General features: G+C 35.1%; 1 long non-coding RNA gene across 8 annotated transcripts in view; it reads right to left on the bottom strand.

Moving 5' to 3' along the window:
* LOC126913325 (uncharacterized) overlaps nt 1-14,447 on the bottom strand; it is a 204,964-nt gene that overhangs the window by 85,246 nt on the left and 105,271 nt on the right. For all 8 annotated transcript variants that reach the window (XR_007708366.1, XR_007708365.1, XR_007708367.1 and 5 more), the window contains one exon: nt 3,246-3,293. This is a non-coding gene — a long non-coding RNA (uncharacterized LOC126913325). The remainder of the gene's footprint in view (nt 1-3,245; nt 3,294-14,447) is intronic.

Genomic DNA, 14,447 nt, shown 5'->3' on the forward strand with positions numbered 1-14,447 from the left:
AAAAGTTCTGAACGTATATGATTTGTGTATACAGCTACAGTACTGAATAGCTAGGTTTTATCTATTGACTAAAACATTTCACTGGGAAAATTGCTTGTCCAGTGGTATGAACTACTGCTCATCAAAGGGCTTGCCATTGCAAACAGTTTCACCACCATTCCTGTATGAACAGAAAGTTAGGAATCACTCATGCCATTAATATAAAGCCAGACTTGTGCAGCATGTCTTAGTGAAGGCTGTTCACAATGTCCACTGTGAAGTTTCAACTCTGATGCACTCAGTCTTTCAGTAAGGTTTGTGCTAGAACCAAATTGTGTCTTCACCAGGTATTTGGAAGTATTTCATTTGCAGGTAAAACTTTATTCAAGTCAGTACAAAAGGTTTTATTTGCCTCAGTTGGGCCAGGACTTTCCTGCAAGTTCTGCTAAAATCCTACCTGGCCTACTTCCAACATTTTTCATTTTTACCTTCACTTGCTTGTACTCATTGTTAGTATTCATAGCATGGTAAATGTTGTGTACGTGCTTCACTTCCCCCTCAGAATTAACATGTCCAACCACTGGAGCTCCTGACAGAAGGTACTCACTGTAAAAACTGCATTTACAAAGACCAGAAACTTCATACCTTAGAAACAAACCAGGAAACACACAGATCCAGAATCACTGGCCTATCACAGCAGATCAGTACTGTATCAATATAAACCAACACTGAATCTATGGATTTTGAGACAGTTCCTCTAATTTTCCTTTCACAAATACTTATTGTTCTTATTTAGAGCAAAACTACTAGAGGAAAAAAAACACAACAACCAACCAACCAACCAAAAGAACAACAGCAACAACAAAAACCACACAAGCAAACAAAAAGACTATTTGAGCTAATACCCAGACTGGAATATATCAAAGTTTAAAGCTGCTTACAGGCAGAAGAAATATTTGTTGTCTGAAACACTTAAAGATCTAGTGAATTATTGATGTGTATTGTAATGCAATGCCAAGTCAAGTTGGAAAGAGAGTAAGGAGGTAACAGAACACTGCCCACCTAAAACTGAACTTAGGGAGGAATCACGGATGTTGCCGTGACCAATAATAAACACTGGACATCTGTTCTCTTGGAGGGAAATTTACTCCATATATTGGTGTAATAAAGCATTAAAAAGCATCCTTCTAAATCAAGAACTTTAACAGTCACTGTTAAATCACTGTTACATATGTTCTTTGTACCTCTAAAAATTGTTTTAAACAATGAAAATATTTTTTATATAGATTTTTTCTATTTGTAAATAGAAGCTTATTTTTATACTTCAGATTATTTAATCAGGCTATCTTAGATGTATGTTTTCCTTCAGGGTTTTCTTAAAGATCACACTTACGGTCTATATATCTGTATATGCAGTATGGCATGTTTAGGAGAGAGAGGAAGTCAAGAACATTCTTTCTTATGATTCTTTACGTGTCCCCCCCATTTCTCGTCCTTAAAAATAATTACAATACCTTGTCTACTGGGAAAAGCACTAATTGGACACATCTGCCATCACTGTGCCGTGTCACAAAGGGAAAAATCCTTACTAATGGTTCCTGAAACGCCAATCTGAGGTGGGTGGCATTAGATGATTCACAGAAGACAACCATCTCTGTAGGTTAATTATTTTTATTTTGTTCAGACTTCGCTGATTTATTTTGAACTAGTCATGGAGTAGTTAATAAATGTCATTCACTTCATTAAAAAACAACATTCTCATCTGTTGTAAATAGCAATCAAAGCACATATAGAGAGCAAAAAGTGCTGACCACAATGCCCTCTGCTTAGTATGACAAAGCACTGTGAAATCAAGCTTTAAAATAGAATATGGACTTTTCAAGGAATTATACTGAGCTATACTTCTCAGACAATAAGGAAAAACTTGTGTTCATATAGCAAAGTAATAAATGCCCTTGACCTTCACATGCCAGGTGACTGTATTAAACATCTGGTCAGCCAGCAAAGTGGCCCATCTCCACTTTCAGACTGAGGATTGAAATGGAAATAGTCAGAAGAATTATTAGTCTGGGAATCACAACTAGGCTTAGACATCAGCTACGTGAGGAGCCTTATGCATATGCTGAAACAGCATTAACAGGTTGAGGGAAAAGAGCTCAGGCTTCTCTAGAAGGTATTTGCCTAGTAGGTCAGCAGCAACTGCACAGACTTGTCAAGAACCTAATTGTTCCATTTAGATACTTAAAGTATCTAAATCCCTCTTCCAGCCATCTATAAACTCCTTTGCTAGCAAGACAGCTGAAGCTTTGAGAAATTTAAGATCCAACATCCAAACCAGAAGTCATATGTAAGACAGATATGCAAGTCATATGTAAGTATACTTACTGAGTGAACTGGACTCCTGGGCTTTATTTGATGACTTGTATGTGGAAGACAATTCCACAACATGAGTCTTCAACTGCTAAACTGGCTTACGAATTTTCAATTCTCCTATCCTCCTAATCTCATTTTTATCCCTGCAAACAATTCTGACCCCTCACTTCTGCCAGAATGATTTACACCGCACTACACACTATAAGCAAGCTTGGTTATACCCAGAGTTTAAACATATATATATATACACACACACACACATATATATACACACACACACACACACAAAAACAGACTTTTAAAGGTTTTTAACTCCAGCTCTATCTGACAACCTTGGATGAGGGTGACAATTGCACATTGGATTCTGACTGCTCTGGAGCAATAACTGTACACTTGATTTGCCCCCCTGAACAAATTTGAACATTCCCTAAGACTCATCTAATCCTACTGGAGAAAGATAATTAAGAAAGCTTTCTATTTATATTTCTTATGACCAATGTAAATTATTTCTCAAAGCAAGGGATGCTTCAGGGAACAAAAAAAAAATATATATATCTCAGCTACATTAGCATAAGTACAGAGTAAAAATCATTGTTTTTGTTTGCCAAAGACAGCATATTACCTGATACTGGGCAGAACAACAGAATTATCCTCTCATTTTAAGTGTTATAGTAGTTAGAAGCTGTTTTTCTTCAGACTCTGAATAAACTTCACTGAAATGTTTTCCCTCTTCCTTAGGTTACCTCTTGACACAGAAGGAACTCTTATGACTACAAAGTTCATTTTTTGCAAGATTATTTGATATACAAAAAAGTATTCATAAATGATTTTTGAAATGTGTAACAATATCAGTAAGAAAAAGTATTATTAAATATGAATAAAATTGTTCTTACCTCTTTGCTCAAGGTCGTCTGCATACCTCAAATGCTTGCCTTTGGATTCTAAAAATAAGAGAGAGCGCCATAAAACAATAAACAAATGAATAAAACAATAACAAAACTTGTCTAACATTTGATGAGTAAAATTTATCATAATCTAAAAAAGAGGAAAAAAATATGGCATTCCTACAGTGGATTTCTATATTGCTGAATTCTAAATGAGCTGGAAAACAAAAATTCAAGGAAGCTGCTTTGGAGAACTCAATTGCCTTAAAGGACTGGCTTTAAAATCCTAAACCGCAGAATGCAAAAGGTTAAAGAATTCAACGCATAAAAAATATACTTTATGTATAACTTTAATAGCCTTAAGGATTCTAAATACTGATTTTTTAGTTCTGCTTAACATCTCAGGACTTACAGGTAGCCAATTTACAAAGAATAAACCTTATTCAAGATCTAGATATTAAATCAGAAAGAAACAAAACCTTGCATCGGTGAGCATGAGCCTCACATGAACATGAGGTTAATAGCAGTTGCATGCTATCATGAGAAAGAGCCTATCTTTCATTATCTAATCACCAATATAAATCTCTATATTTAGCAATATAGCACAAATATGTCACACAACTTTTACCCTAATTTTGTTACCTTGAAGGTGCCTGGGTAAGTCTAACTCTCTATCCTCTTGTAAATTCTGGCTCTTGGAGTTGACAAGTTAACTGCTTCTTCAAGTTCTATGATCACTTCCTTTACTTCTTCTGCCTTTGAAAGTTTTATTTTGTGCTAAATTTCATCCTAATCCTAAATTATTTTGTGCTAAATTAAGCATTCTGAAGCAGAACTTATAAAGTGTAAACTGAACTATTTTATATTAGGTCTTGTAGAAATATGAGTATCAGCATTCCTACTTCCACCAGCTTTCTTTGCTACTTGGTCTCTGGGCTATGTGTTTGTACAACACAATGTATTGGTGCCACATGCCACGATTTCCATTCTACAAGTTCAGTGTCCATTTTGTGGATTCTTTGCCTGACATATTAGTTTCATCTTACACTAACATTAATAAGAAGTTAATTCTAGCTTGTTCCTTTAGAGTACTTTCACTTCCCTTGTAGGTGCCATATCATAAAATTCAGAAAATGATTTAATTACAATTTGTACAGCAACTTAAGTTTGATCCTGTCACAATAGGTAACTACGAACTAAGACTGCAGTAATTTCTCACCTTGCTACAAAGAAAAAAAAAAGAAGGGGCAAAAAATGAAAAAAGGCTGGAAAGTGGGAGGAAATAGGAAAGGGGGGGAAGAACAAAAAGGAAATGTTACCTCTTCTATTTCAGCTTTCTGATGTAAGAAATAAGGGAAATTAACTCAGAAATTATATCCAAGTTCAGAGACATAGCAACAATTTTCGTAATGCTAATCTAGGTCAGGATGAGACCAAAGAAAAACAAAAATGAAAAAGAATAATCAAAAATAAAATTTTACAAGAGGAGGCCATCAACAGACAGCCTAAAGCATAACATGCTGTTCAGAGTTAAAGAATATCTCACTCAGCAGTAAGAGACCAAGAACCATCATCTGTTATCAAATCTTTTTTCTAAATGCTAGTAGGAACACTCACCAGAGCAAAGAGAGATTCTCCACTATCTAACATCACTCCCAATAGCTTTGAGATCACAGTATGTTGCAAAGGCCATTTCGCTTACAGATCTTCTTTTGTCCATCGACAAAAGGAAGTAGATACCTGCCTAGTTTAATTTATCTCAAAATATCACGTGAAGAAAAACCTCCAAAAAACAGTAGGTTCATTTGGCAAATTTAATTAGACTTATGAAAAATGAAATAATAAACAGACAGATGGCTAATTTCATATGGAGGGTGCATGGGATTAGATAGAAAGAAAAAAGAAATTAGGAAGACTTAACACCCCCCACCACCACCCCCCCCCCCCCCGAAAGAATGAAGAACATGTTTCAGAGGTGCATATATTCAGGGGAAATTAAAAATGCTATTTTGCATATCCTGTTCTTACACTGAAAATATACAAATATACTCTGAAGCAAAAGCAAAGGAAAACTTGAATATCGGGCAGAAAGAATAAGGTGGATTTGAATCACATTTAACACCTTATCATCAACTCCTTTTTCTTTTGCCTTTTAGAGAGATCTTTAAAAACAAGGACAAAAAAAAAAACATGAGTTTTAGAACTGGCTGCCGTGTGGTCTGAAATTGTGTCCCTTGCTACTCTAACTCCCCATATCCACTAATCACAAACTAAATCAAACATGACAACCACCACCATTTCTCAGGTCTTCAGGATATTTCCTGCCCCCAGATGGCATTCAACAGTGTACAAAGGCATGAAAGAAAACATATTTTGATAGGACTTCAGTGTTTTTAGCCCTCATGGAAAAATTAGGATGAGATACCTAGAAAATAGAATATATCCCTAGAGCTGCCTTTATATTTCTTTAACTTTATAGATTTATTGACTGGATACTGAAGACAAGGTTAGTTTATCTTCCAGGTTTAAAATGACGACCTGAAAAGGTGGGGGGAAAATCAAAAGGAATTACAAGAATACTCTTAAGAGTATGACTCACATTATAAAGTGAACAGAGGCTGAGCAATGAACATTGAAATGAGCAAAAGTCAGGTCCTATAAAACTACAAGTGCTCTCAGTTCTTGTTAGCTTCAGCAAGAACTGAGGGGGCTCAAGCTTTGGAGAACTGCATTGCTGCATTAGTTGTCTCTAGGATCTAGAGAATGAAGTAGGACCACAATTAAAGTGGAACAGAGTAACAGAACAATTCCTTCTCCATAACAGCTCCATAATAACTTAGGTATATACTGAAAATGACTACTACGTACCAGCTTCGGGCTATCTTTTGACATGCTGGAAAAAAAAGAAAAAGAAAGAGGCAGAAGAAGAGAATAAAATAGCTGTTGGTTATTTATAGATGTTTGATAACATTTCTGAAGGTCTTCATGTTCTTCAAAGTACAAGTATTTTTCTAGGTGTAATTCACTTGATGTAATTCCCCTGTCAAACCCTACCTATCTGTTATTCACTGAAAGACCAGCTAAGTCAAATCCTCTAGTATTACTGTTGTCTATTTCAAATGGGCCGCCATGTCGTGGCATGAGACGTCCTTCATTCAGACCTGATTTCCTTTCAAATTTTTTGAGAAAGTGGGCCTACCATATTTTGTACTAACAAAGAAATACAATTAGAAAAAAAAAAAAAAAAAAAAAAAACTTTTACCAAGTCTCAAATTTGATCCATGAAACTAATATCTTAGCTCTAAAAATACAATCTTTTATACCTAATGACAGACATACTAGAACAGTCATTATTAGCAGATTCAGTTACTAACAAGTTCTCTAAATTGTCTACGCTCATTCCCTAGAGATACATGAGAACAACTGCTTTGTCTTTTCTCACAGACCTCTGTTTATGAAAAGCAACGTATCTGGAAGGATAATCAAGTCAAAGATTTCAGTTATCTGATCCACTTTTTCTAAAAATGAAAATAGGGATGCATGTTCCTTTGAAAAATATACCAGTTTTTGATGGTCAGCCACTCTGTTCGTTCATTTGTAAATTAACGCAGCAAAGATTAAACAGCACCTTCTGTTTAGAGTTGTAGGTGTTACTGCTATCAGAAATGGTAGTAACTAGCATTCAAGTGATAATTCAGGAGGAAAATGGATAGCTTGGAAGTTGTTTTTATGAGAACAAATCAGAATAGTTCATGTATTCCCAAAAAGATGAAATATCTGTAAGAAATACACTTCCACTACACTGCTTGAAGGCATCAATAACACAGGTTGGAAGGATAGGTGTCAGCTTTCTGGATAGGAAACATCGTACATGGTAGATGAACAAAGGTGATCCCAGCTGTACATTGCTGGAATAGAGTATCTCGCAGATCACTACTTTCTTAGGGCACAACTGCTTTCACATGAAGGGTATTTAATTTCTATATATATATATATATTTTCACTTAAAAACAAAACAAAAATCACTAAAAAAAACAAACTACCTAAGCCTGTCTTTCAATCAGTTGAGTACCAAGAGCCCTCATGCTAAAAGTATCACAGAATCATTTAGGTTGTAAAAGCCCTTCAAGATCAAGTCCAACCATCAACTGCTAAGACAATTAAAGCTTGAATCCCCAGCTCTGCAAGCATGAACATGCATCTGAGTGCATGCCCCTGCACTGCCCTCCTTATAAGCCTGTTAATCCTGTGCTAGCAGGTCACATGTACTAAGGGAAAAACTTCCTTGCTGACTGAAGATGTTGTCCTCCAAAAGCTCAACAGCAACATACTGTCTGAGCAGAGGACATTGGTCTTCATGTCCACATGTGACAACAGAGTTGATATAACCAATCACAAAATCCTAAGAGCTGCATACTAGCCTGCTAATACTGCGGATAAACACGATACTTCTGTCTTTGAAATTATATTCCATAGCATTCAAAGAAAATGCAAGATGACTGAATTTCAAAGTGATTTGGTATTTTATATGGGCCATATAATTTGGGAAATGAAAATATCTACTGCTGCACTTCCAGTTTTGTGAGGACAACTGTAAATAAGAGATCTCTTTATGGATGAGACTTCAGAAAGACACTAATGCCCATCTAGAAAGAAGCGAGTGGAAGAGAGAGATGCTGAGAGGCTGTGTATCCCAATTATCACATCTGCTATGCCAATACACCTCTTACAAGCATCCACGCCATTCTATTTCAAACGTTCAGTGTTGTTCCATAGAAATCAGCAGGGGCTATGACTTTTCTAGCAGCAGGAACAATGTCCTGAGCAGGAGGAAATGTGGGCTAGAAATGAAGGCCTATGTGACCAAGATCACAAAAAAGCTGATGAGCAACTTTAAACAGGAGTTTCAGGACAAGCTGGATTTATGTCCATTAGTACGAAAAACACACAATGAATCCAAAGAATTATTTCTGTTTGAACAATTATTTTTAAATTATTTTAAACTTTCACACTTTGGCACTTCCGCATTTTGATATTATTGAGAGAGGAGCATTGGTATTATTCTACTGTAGACAGTCATTTACTGTTGATCTAACTCTAATGATAGTAAAATCAGCAATGGCACAATTCTTTCATATTGACTTTAAGGAAAGAAAAGTTTGGGCTTAAAGAAAGACATATTAGTAAATAAATCCCCGTATTACAATATATGAAGCTTGCTTATGGTCTCCTGAAATCAAAAGGAGTCAGGAGCCTTTTTTTTTTCCATTCCAATTCATCTGTTTGTAAATGTTTGCAATTAACTATAGAGCTATGATAGGAAGAGTTTGCCAGGGGCAGGGGAGGGCAAGATTGAAGAAAAGACAAAAACATGACAAGGAAATAGGGCTGTCTGTAAGTTCTTCATGTTTGTATCCATACATAATTTTATTTTATTTTTTTAATGACTAAGTGCACCTTTTTTCTAATGAAAACAAAACTGCCACTTTTTAAAAACATAAATATTTATATTTCTTAAACATATAGCAGCAATGCAAATATTGGAAATGACCTCTCTAAATGACATCTATAAATATCAAAGCCTTAAGCTAATCTCTATTTTAAATGTAATTCCACTTGTTTCCATAAGAATTGTGATTATTGCAAAATTTTACATTACTACATGCACTGCTGAAATATTCTGTGCATGCATACGCATGTGTGTGCGCATGCTGGGGCCAGGGATAGAGAGAGAATCACATATTTCTCATCCAAAGGAGAATACAGATAGTGAGAAAGATGTAGCACGGTATGTTCTTGTCAGAGATCACACACAAACTGCCTAAAACACAGCTTATGATCCTCCCACAATGGGATATTTTTACTATCCTTAATGAAGCTAGGCAGGTGTTTACACTTATGATGTATGTCCATCTAAAGTTGGAATTAAGCACAGACACAAAATAGCAATGCTTGACGCACTAGACCATGACATACTGTACGTACTGTAATTAAAATAAACTCTACTCTTGATTTTTTTTTTTCCTAATAAGGAAACAAGAAAAACTATGAAGATGTATGCTGGTTTATGGAAAGCTGCTAACTATTCTGAGAAGTGTAAAAAAAAATAATTTGCAGAACGAAATAAAATTTTCTAAAACACCTTTATAGCTTTGGCTCACTCTTTGCCAGGTGATCTTAGGGGAGGAGGAAGGAAGGGAGCTTTCCATCTGCTGGGGTGTTAGGATTCTAAACACGTCCCTGAGCTAATTTTGACTCTCTAAAATGTGAGATAAGTTAATATACTCTAAACCAATATATCGTGTCAATCAACAGTGCTTTTCTCAATATCAGCCCACTTATTTCCGCCTCCTGCTTGCAGGCTCTGAAGGCTTCTTGCTCTAGAACTATGTTTCCCCTGAAAAAATAAAACATTCAAGTGGTAACAACAAATCATAGACATCTCAAATGAAATAAACCTGAATAGTGTGAATGGAAATAGCAAGACTAACACTGTTTATTCACTTTACGCGGATGTACCATTTTACCTAAATAATTGCAAACACTCAGAAATACCAAGTAACGCTTTCTTTTTTTTTTTTTTTTTTTTTTTTTTTTTTTAAAGTTCTTCAAAAGTGGAAGGGAAAAACATTGTAAAGAAACGGTAAATACGTTAGAAAACAGTATTAAAATAGACACGTTCTACCGTATCTTTTTCTGCATCCAATTCCCGTCTTTTCAAACCAGGTATAGTAGTCTCTGAAGCACATTAATGTTTACCAGATACCACAGAACAGATATTTGGAATATTATATCATCATCTTGTCAGAATGTATGGACGAATTTACTAAGTCTAGGTCTGCTTAATCCAAAAATAGTAGTCATCAATGCTTTCCTGAAGAAGCTGAAGATCAGAGTGCACATACAATAATAGCCTCTCACTGAGAAGCTTAGAGACTTGCAGAACTTGGAAATTCTATCCGGATCATCATGCTTAATAGGTAATTCAGTATACATAGCCCATAAATTTGCCTAATCCCTTTACATTTTTGGTCTCAATCACATCCTTTAATGGGTTCCACAAATATAAACTGTGCAAATGTAATTTCTTCCACTAGCTATGGAATGATTTACAAACTCATCATTTTATTTGGTGTATCAATTTGTATATCCCTCTTTCTTCTCTTCCTCTTATCTTTTCTCCAAACTGCAGAATGGTAAACTATTCTAATTCACATTATAAACTATATGACAGATGATCCATACATTTGATCAATCAAGGCCTTTCCTTCCTAGTTTTACTAGGAAGGTTTTTTTTTTTTTCTTTTCTTTTTCCCTAGTTTTTACTAGGATTTTTTTCCTTTTTTGAAACAAAGCAAGCGAAGTTGCATGAAGTATTCAGAATTTAATTTACAAAATTGTATGACTTTACAAGCAGATTTATCCAGCAGCACAAATCGGTTTCCTGATTCACTTTGAATTCCTCTTCTTGTAATGCTGTACATACTACTTGATTTTCAACCAGAAATGAATATTGGGCTAAGTTTTCAGAGAAATATCCATAACTATTCTGAGAATTACACAAGAATTGGCAAGGTGAATAATGCTTAGGGGTCTAAACTATATACATAGTTCTCAGATAGTATGCATATGTAAGATATAATCACAGTATCACACCAAAGCACATCTAGTTTATTAGCTGAAATGACAACTTCACATTTAAATAGGTGAAGAAAAAAATGTTTTCGGAAATATTGGACTCTTGACTTCTCCCCTCTCCCTTTGTTGAAACAAACAGACAAACAACAAAACAAAACCTAATGTGTAAAGAATTAATATGGTTTTCGAGACCCTTATTTGGACAGCATCCTATTTCAATACGTACTGCCCTGTGGTTTTGCCAGTAGAATGATGAACAGAGGCTCAGCTGCCTTGATGAAATGGTCAAGGGAGGGGACTTCCCCCACTAGAATCTGTGAACTCTTGAAATAGGGGAGATTTGTCTTAATGAAATATACCCAAAGGTCAACAAGTTACAACTAAACATACAAGTTAGCCCTATGTTGTTTTTATTTTTCTCCACTAAAGATATGCCTCTAAAAATATCAGTTCACCATCTGTTTAATATAGTGGGTTCTCAAGGACAAAGTTTCAGTCAGGCGCCCATTCTAACACTTTTTTCCACAATTTTGAATCATCACCCTCCTCCCCGCCAAAGTCTTAATATAGGCCTGATTCAGAATGCACCAGGGGCAATAAAGTTACACACCAAAGTAAAAGTATATTTGACTGAGTCCTTTTCCCCCCTTTTATAGCAAGCAGACTTATTTCAAATTTTGAACATGTCACCATCTTCTACTGGCACAAACAGAATACAGGAAATTGGCTTGGATTCACATTACAAATGAGATAACATGAAGTCCGTAAAAAGGACTAGCTAACCCTAATAAGTATCAATCTTAAATGGCACCATGAAAAGGAAATACAAACTAACAGTATTTCCAGTGAACTCTGAAATTTTATTTTATTTTATTTTTAGAATGGAGAAACATTATTTAGAATTTAGCATCCTAGATTTTCATTTAGCTTGTATTTATTTAAAATAGGGAAACATATATCCAGACATAAGTTTATTAATAGATGAGTTTTTTAAATTTTAATAACAGCAGCTGAATTGTAAGACTCAGTAAAACTTATAATAACAACTTCAAGTGCTTTGTATAAGGAAAATACTTTACTAACACCCTGATTCTCCCTCTCACACACAGAGTGAGTTACTTAAAGCAATGGAAAAAAATATTTTTTGAAAGGCTAGCAGGGACAAAAACTATGACCTTTCATAACCAGAAAAATATTTCTAGATGTTTAAAGAATTCCAAGTCACAGTCCTCCTTATATACCTTTAAATTTGAACACTGAAGTTACAAAGGTAACTTTCATTCATAGTGACATACTGCAAGAACTCTAAAAATGATTCCACAAAACCTGAAACTCTTTTGCCTTTTTAAGTTTGAACGTAGTGCTAGAAAGTAGAAGTTCTATGTATAGAACAGAATTAGTGATGTAGTAGTAACTCAGATGAACACGCTAATTATTTTACTTTTTCAGGTATTAGTGGTATAGTCTAAATGCTCTACACCTGTGAGAGGAACATACTACTTATGTGCTACTTTCCACTCTTAAAAACAACAGCTACAACAACAACAAAAATATCCCTCAACCTGTTATTATCTCCATTCTTTCAAAGCATGAACTTGTTCCTCTACAACACTATAAAACAAGCGCTGAAGAAACGGGCTAGCTCAAGAGGAAATGCAGAACCTTATACTATCTACTGCAAAATTTTTCTCTGGGTAGGTCTACTCGGAATTCCGTACATTCCTGTATCATAAGGGTTATGGTCAGGACAGAATCCAGGCACTTGCAGGACCTACATAACAAAAACATGACTTATCTCACTCGTGGAGTTTCTACTAGTAAACTACAACCCAGTATTGCCTTCAGACAGAATTTTCAATTATCTAGGAAAAGAAGGAATCTTAAGTCCTACATATGATGATTTCAAATATAATTTTCTTTCCTTCATGTCTGTTCAATTTGAAATGTAAAACAAGTAAAAATAACCGTTGAAATACCAAATTCAAGTTAAACATAACAGGAACATTGAGAATACAAATAGTTCATCTTTGTGCTACACATCAAGCAGCACTACAAACTTGGCACCTTTTTATGCTGAAACATACTCCTTACTACTTTCAGTAGTGCTCTTTTCTTTCCAAAATATTCTTGTTTACAGTTGTAATATTTGATGTTTCATTTCAACACATCTGATCATCTTCTCTTGCAAACATCAATAGCCTGTTGTGAGCTATAAAAATTTATCTAAAACATCCCAGGCTTAGAAACAGTACAATATTCACCATCATTTTTCGTTAGGCCTAAATACGTAGGCACTGAGATAAAGAAGGGCATGAAGAACCTTAAAATGTATTCATCCCTTAACAACTTTTGAAGAAATCCTTCACACAGCCAACAAACTACAGCTAGAAAAGACCAAAAAAGAAATGTCTAATCTAAAAATAAGGTCAAATCCTTTAGTGGTGTTTTTTCTTCCTTCCTTTCTTTTTTTTTTCTTTCCTATTTTCATTTCGATGCAAATTCTGCTTAGGAAAAAAAAAAAAAAGAACACAAGATTTAAGAGAGAGATCTTACTCTGCTTGTTATTCATACATCTAGGGGTAGAAAGTAAATCTACCATTGATTTACATTACTTTTCCAAGCAAAATAATTATGAAAAAGCATCCTAATTGCTTCCACCTTCTTAATTTTCAGGACAAAACTTGCATTAAAAACAAAGAGTAACTGAAAACATTTTAAAAGGAGTAACAGAACGAAAAGTTCATGAAAACCATATAGATTGTCAGATCTTTTATTAGTTTTAAAAACATTGTTTTCATATACTAATATCATCAAATCTGTTCTCTAAATCAATATTTAATGGAGTAGAAAACATGCTGTTCTTTACAGCAACAAGTTTGGAAGTGCCAATCATTTCAGCTTACTCATCACTGTTTAAACACATTTTCTGCACTGAGGAGAGCATCAAAAGGTCAACACAAAAGGTGATTCAGTTGCCTATAGCAATGCCTTCTAGATTTCTTGTTCCTGCAGATCTCATTTTATATCCCCTTACAAACAGCCCTTAATCAATGGAAAAACCACTAAAAAACTGTTGATGACAATCATTTGATAAATCCACCCAGCTTGGTTTGTCCTCCACAACAAACACTTAGCATAATACTCATAAAGCGTAGATACACAGCTAACATCATTTCAGAAGTAGGTTTTCCACTGAAGAAAAATCACCTTTAAAATCCAAACTCTAACCAATACACACTAAAACATACTGACCACAAGCTGTTGCTTTGCAAGGATGCAGAGCCACCATTAGAGCCTTAGTAAACTACTTTGGCTGACAGTTTCAGTTAAACTCCCAGAAAGAGGAAAGGCTGATTCTCCTCTCATCTAAATCAAGTCCAACTGTTTTTCCTTCTCAGTTTCTTAGATTATTTCAACTAATCAGAACACAGGCTTGGGCAGCCATGGGTCTTGGTACAAGACCTGCAGAAAATTAAGTCCCTGTTTGCAATTCTTACAGGTAGGTAACTTCAGAAAGACAAATCACTACCCTTGATGAAACAGCCTCATGTTTTTCATTTAAACAGCAAGCAT

Source organism: Cygnus atratus, chromosome 5 (genome assembly GCF_013377495.2).
Source record: "Cygnus atratus isolate AKBS03 ecotype Queensland, Australia chromosome 5, CAtr_DNAZoo_HiC_assembly, whole genome shotgun sequence".
NCBI classification, from domain to species: Eukaryota; Metazoa; Chordata; class Aves; order Anseriformes; family Anatidae; genus Cygnus; species Cygnus atratus.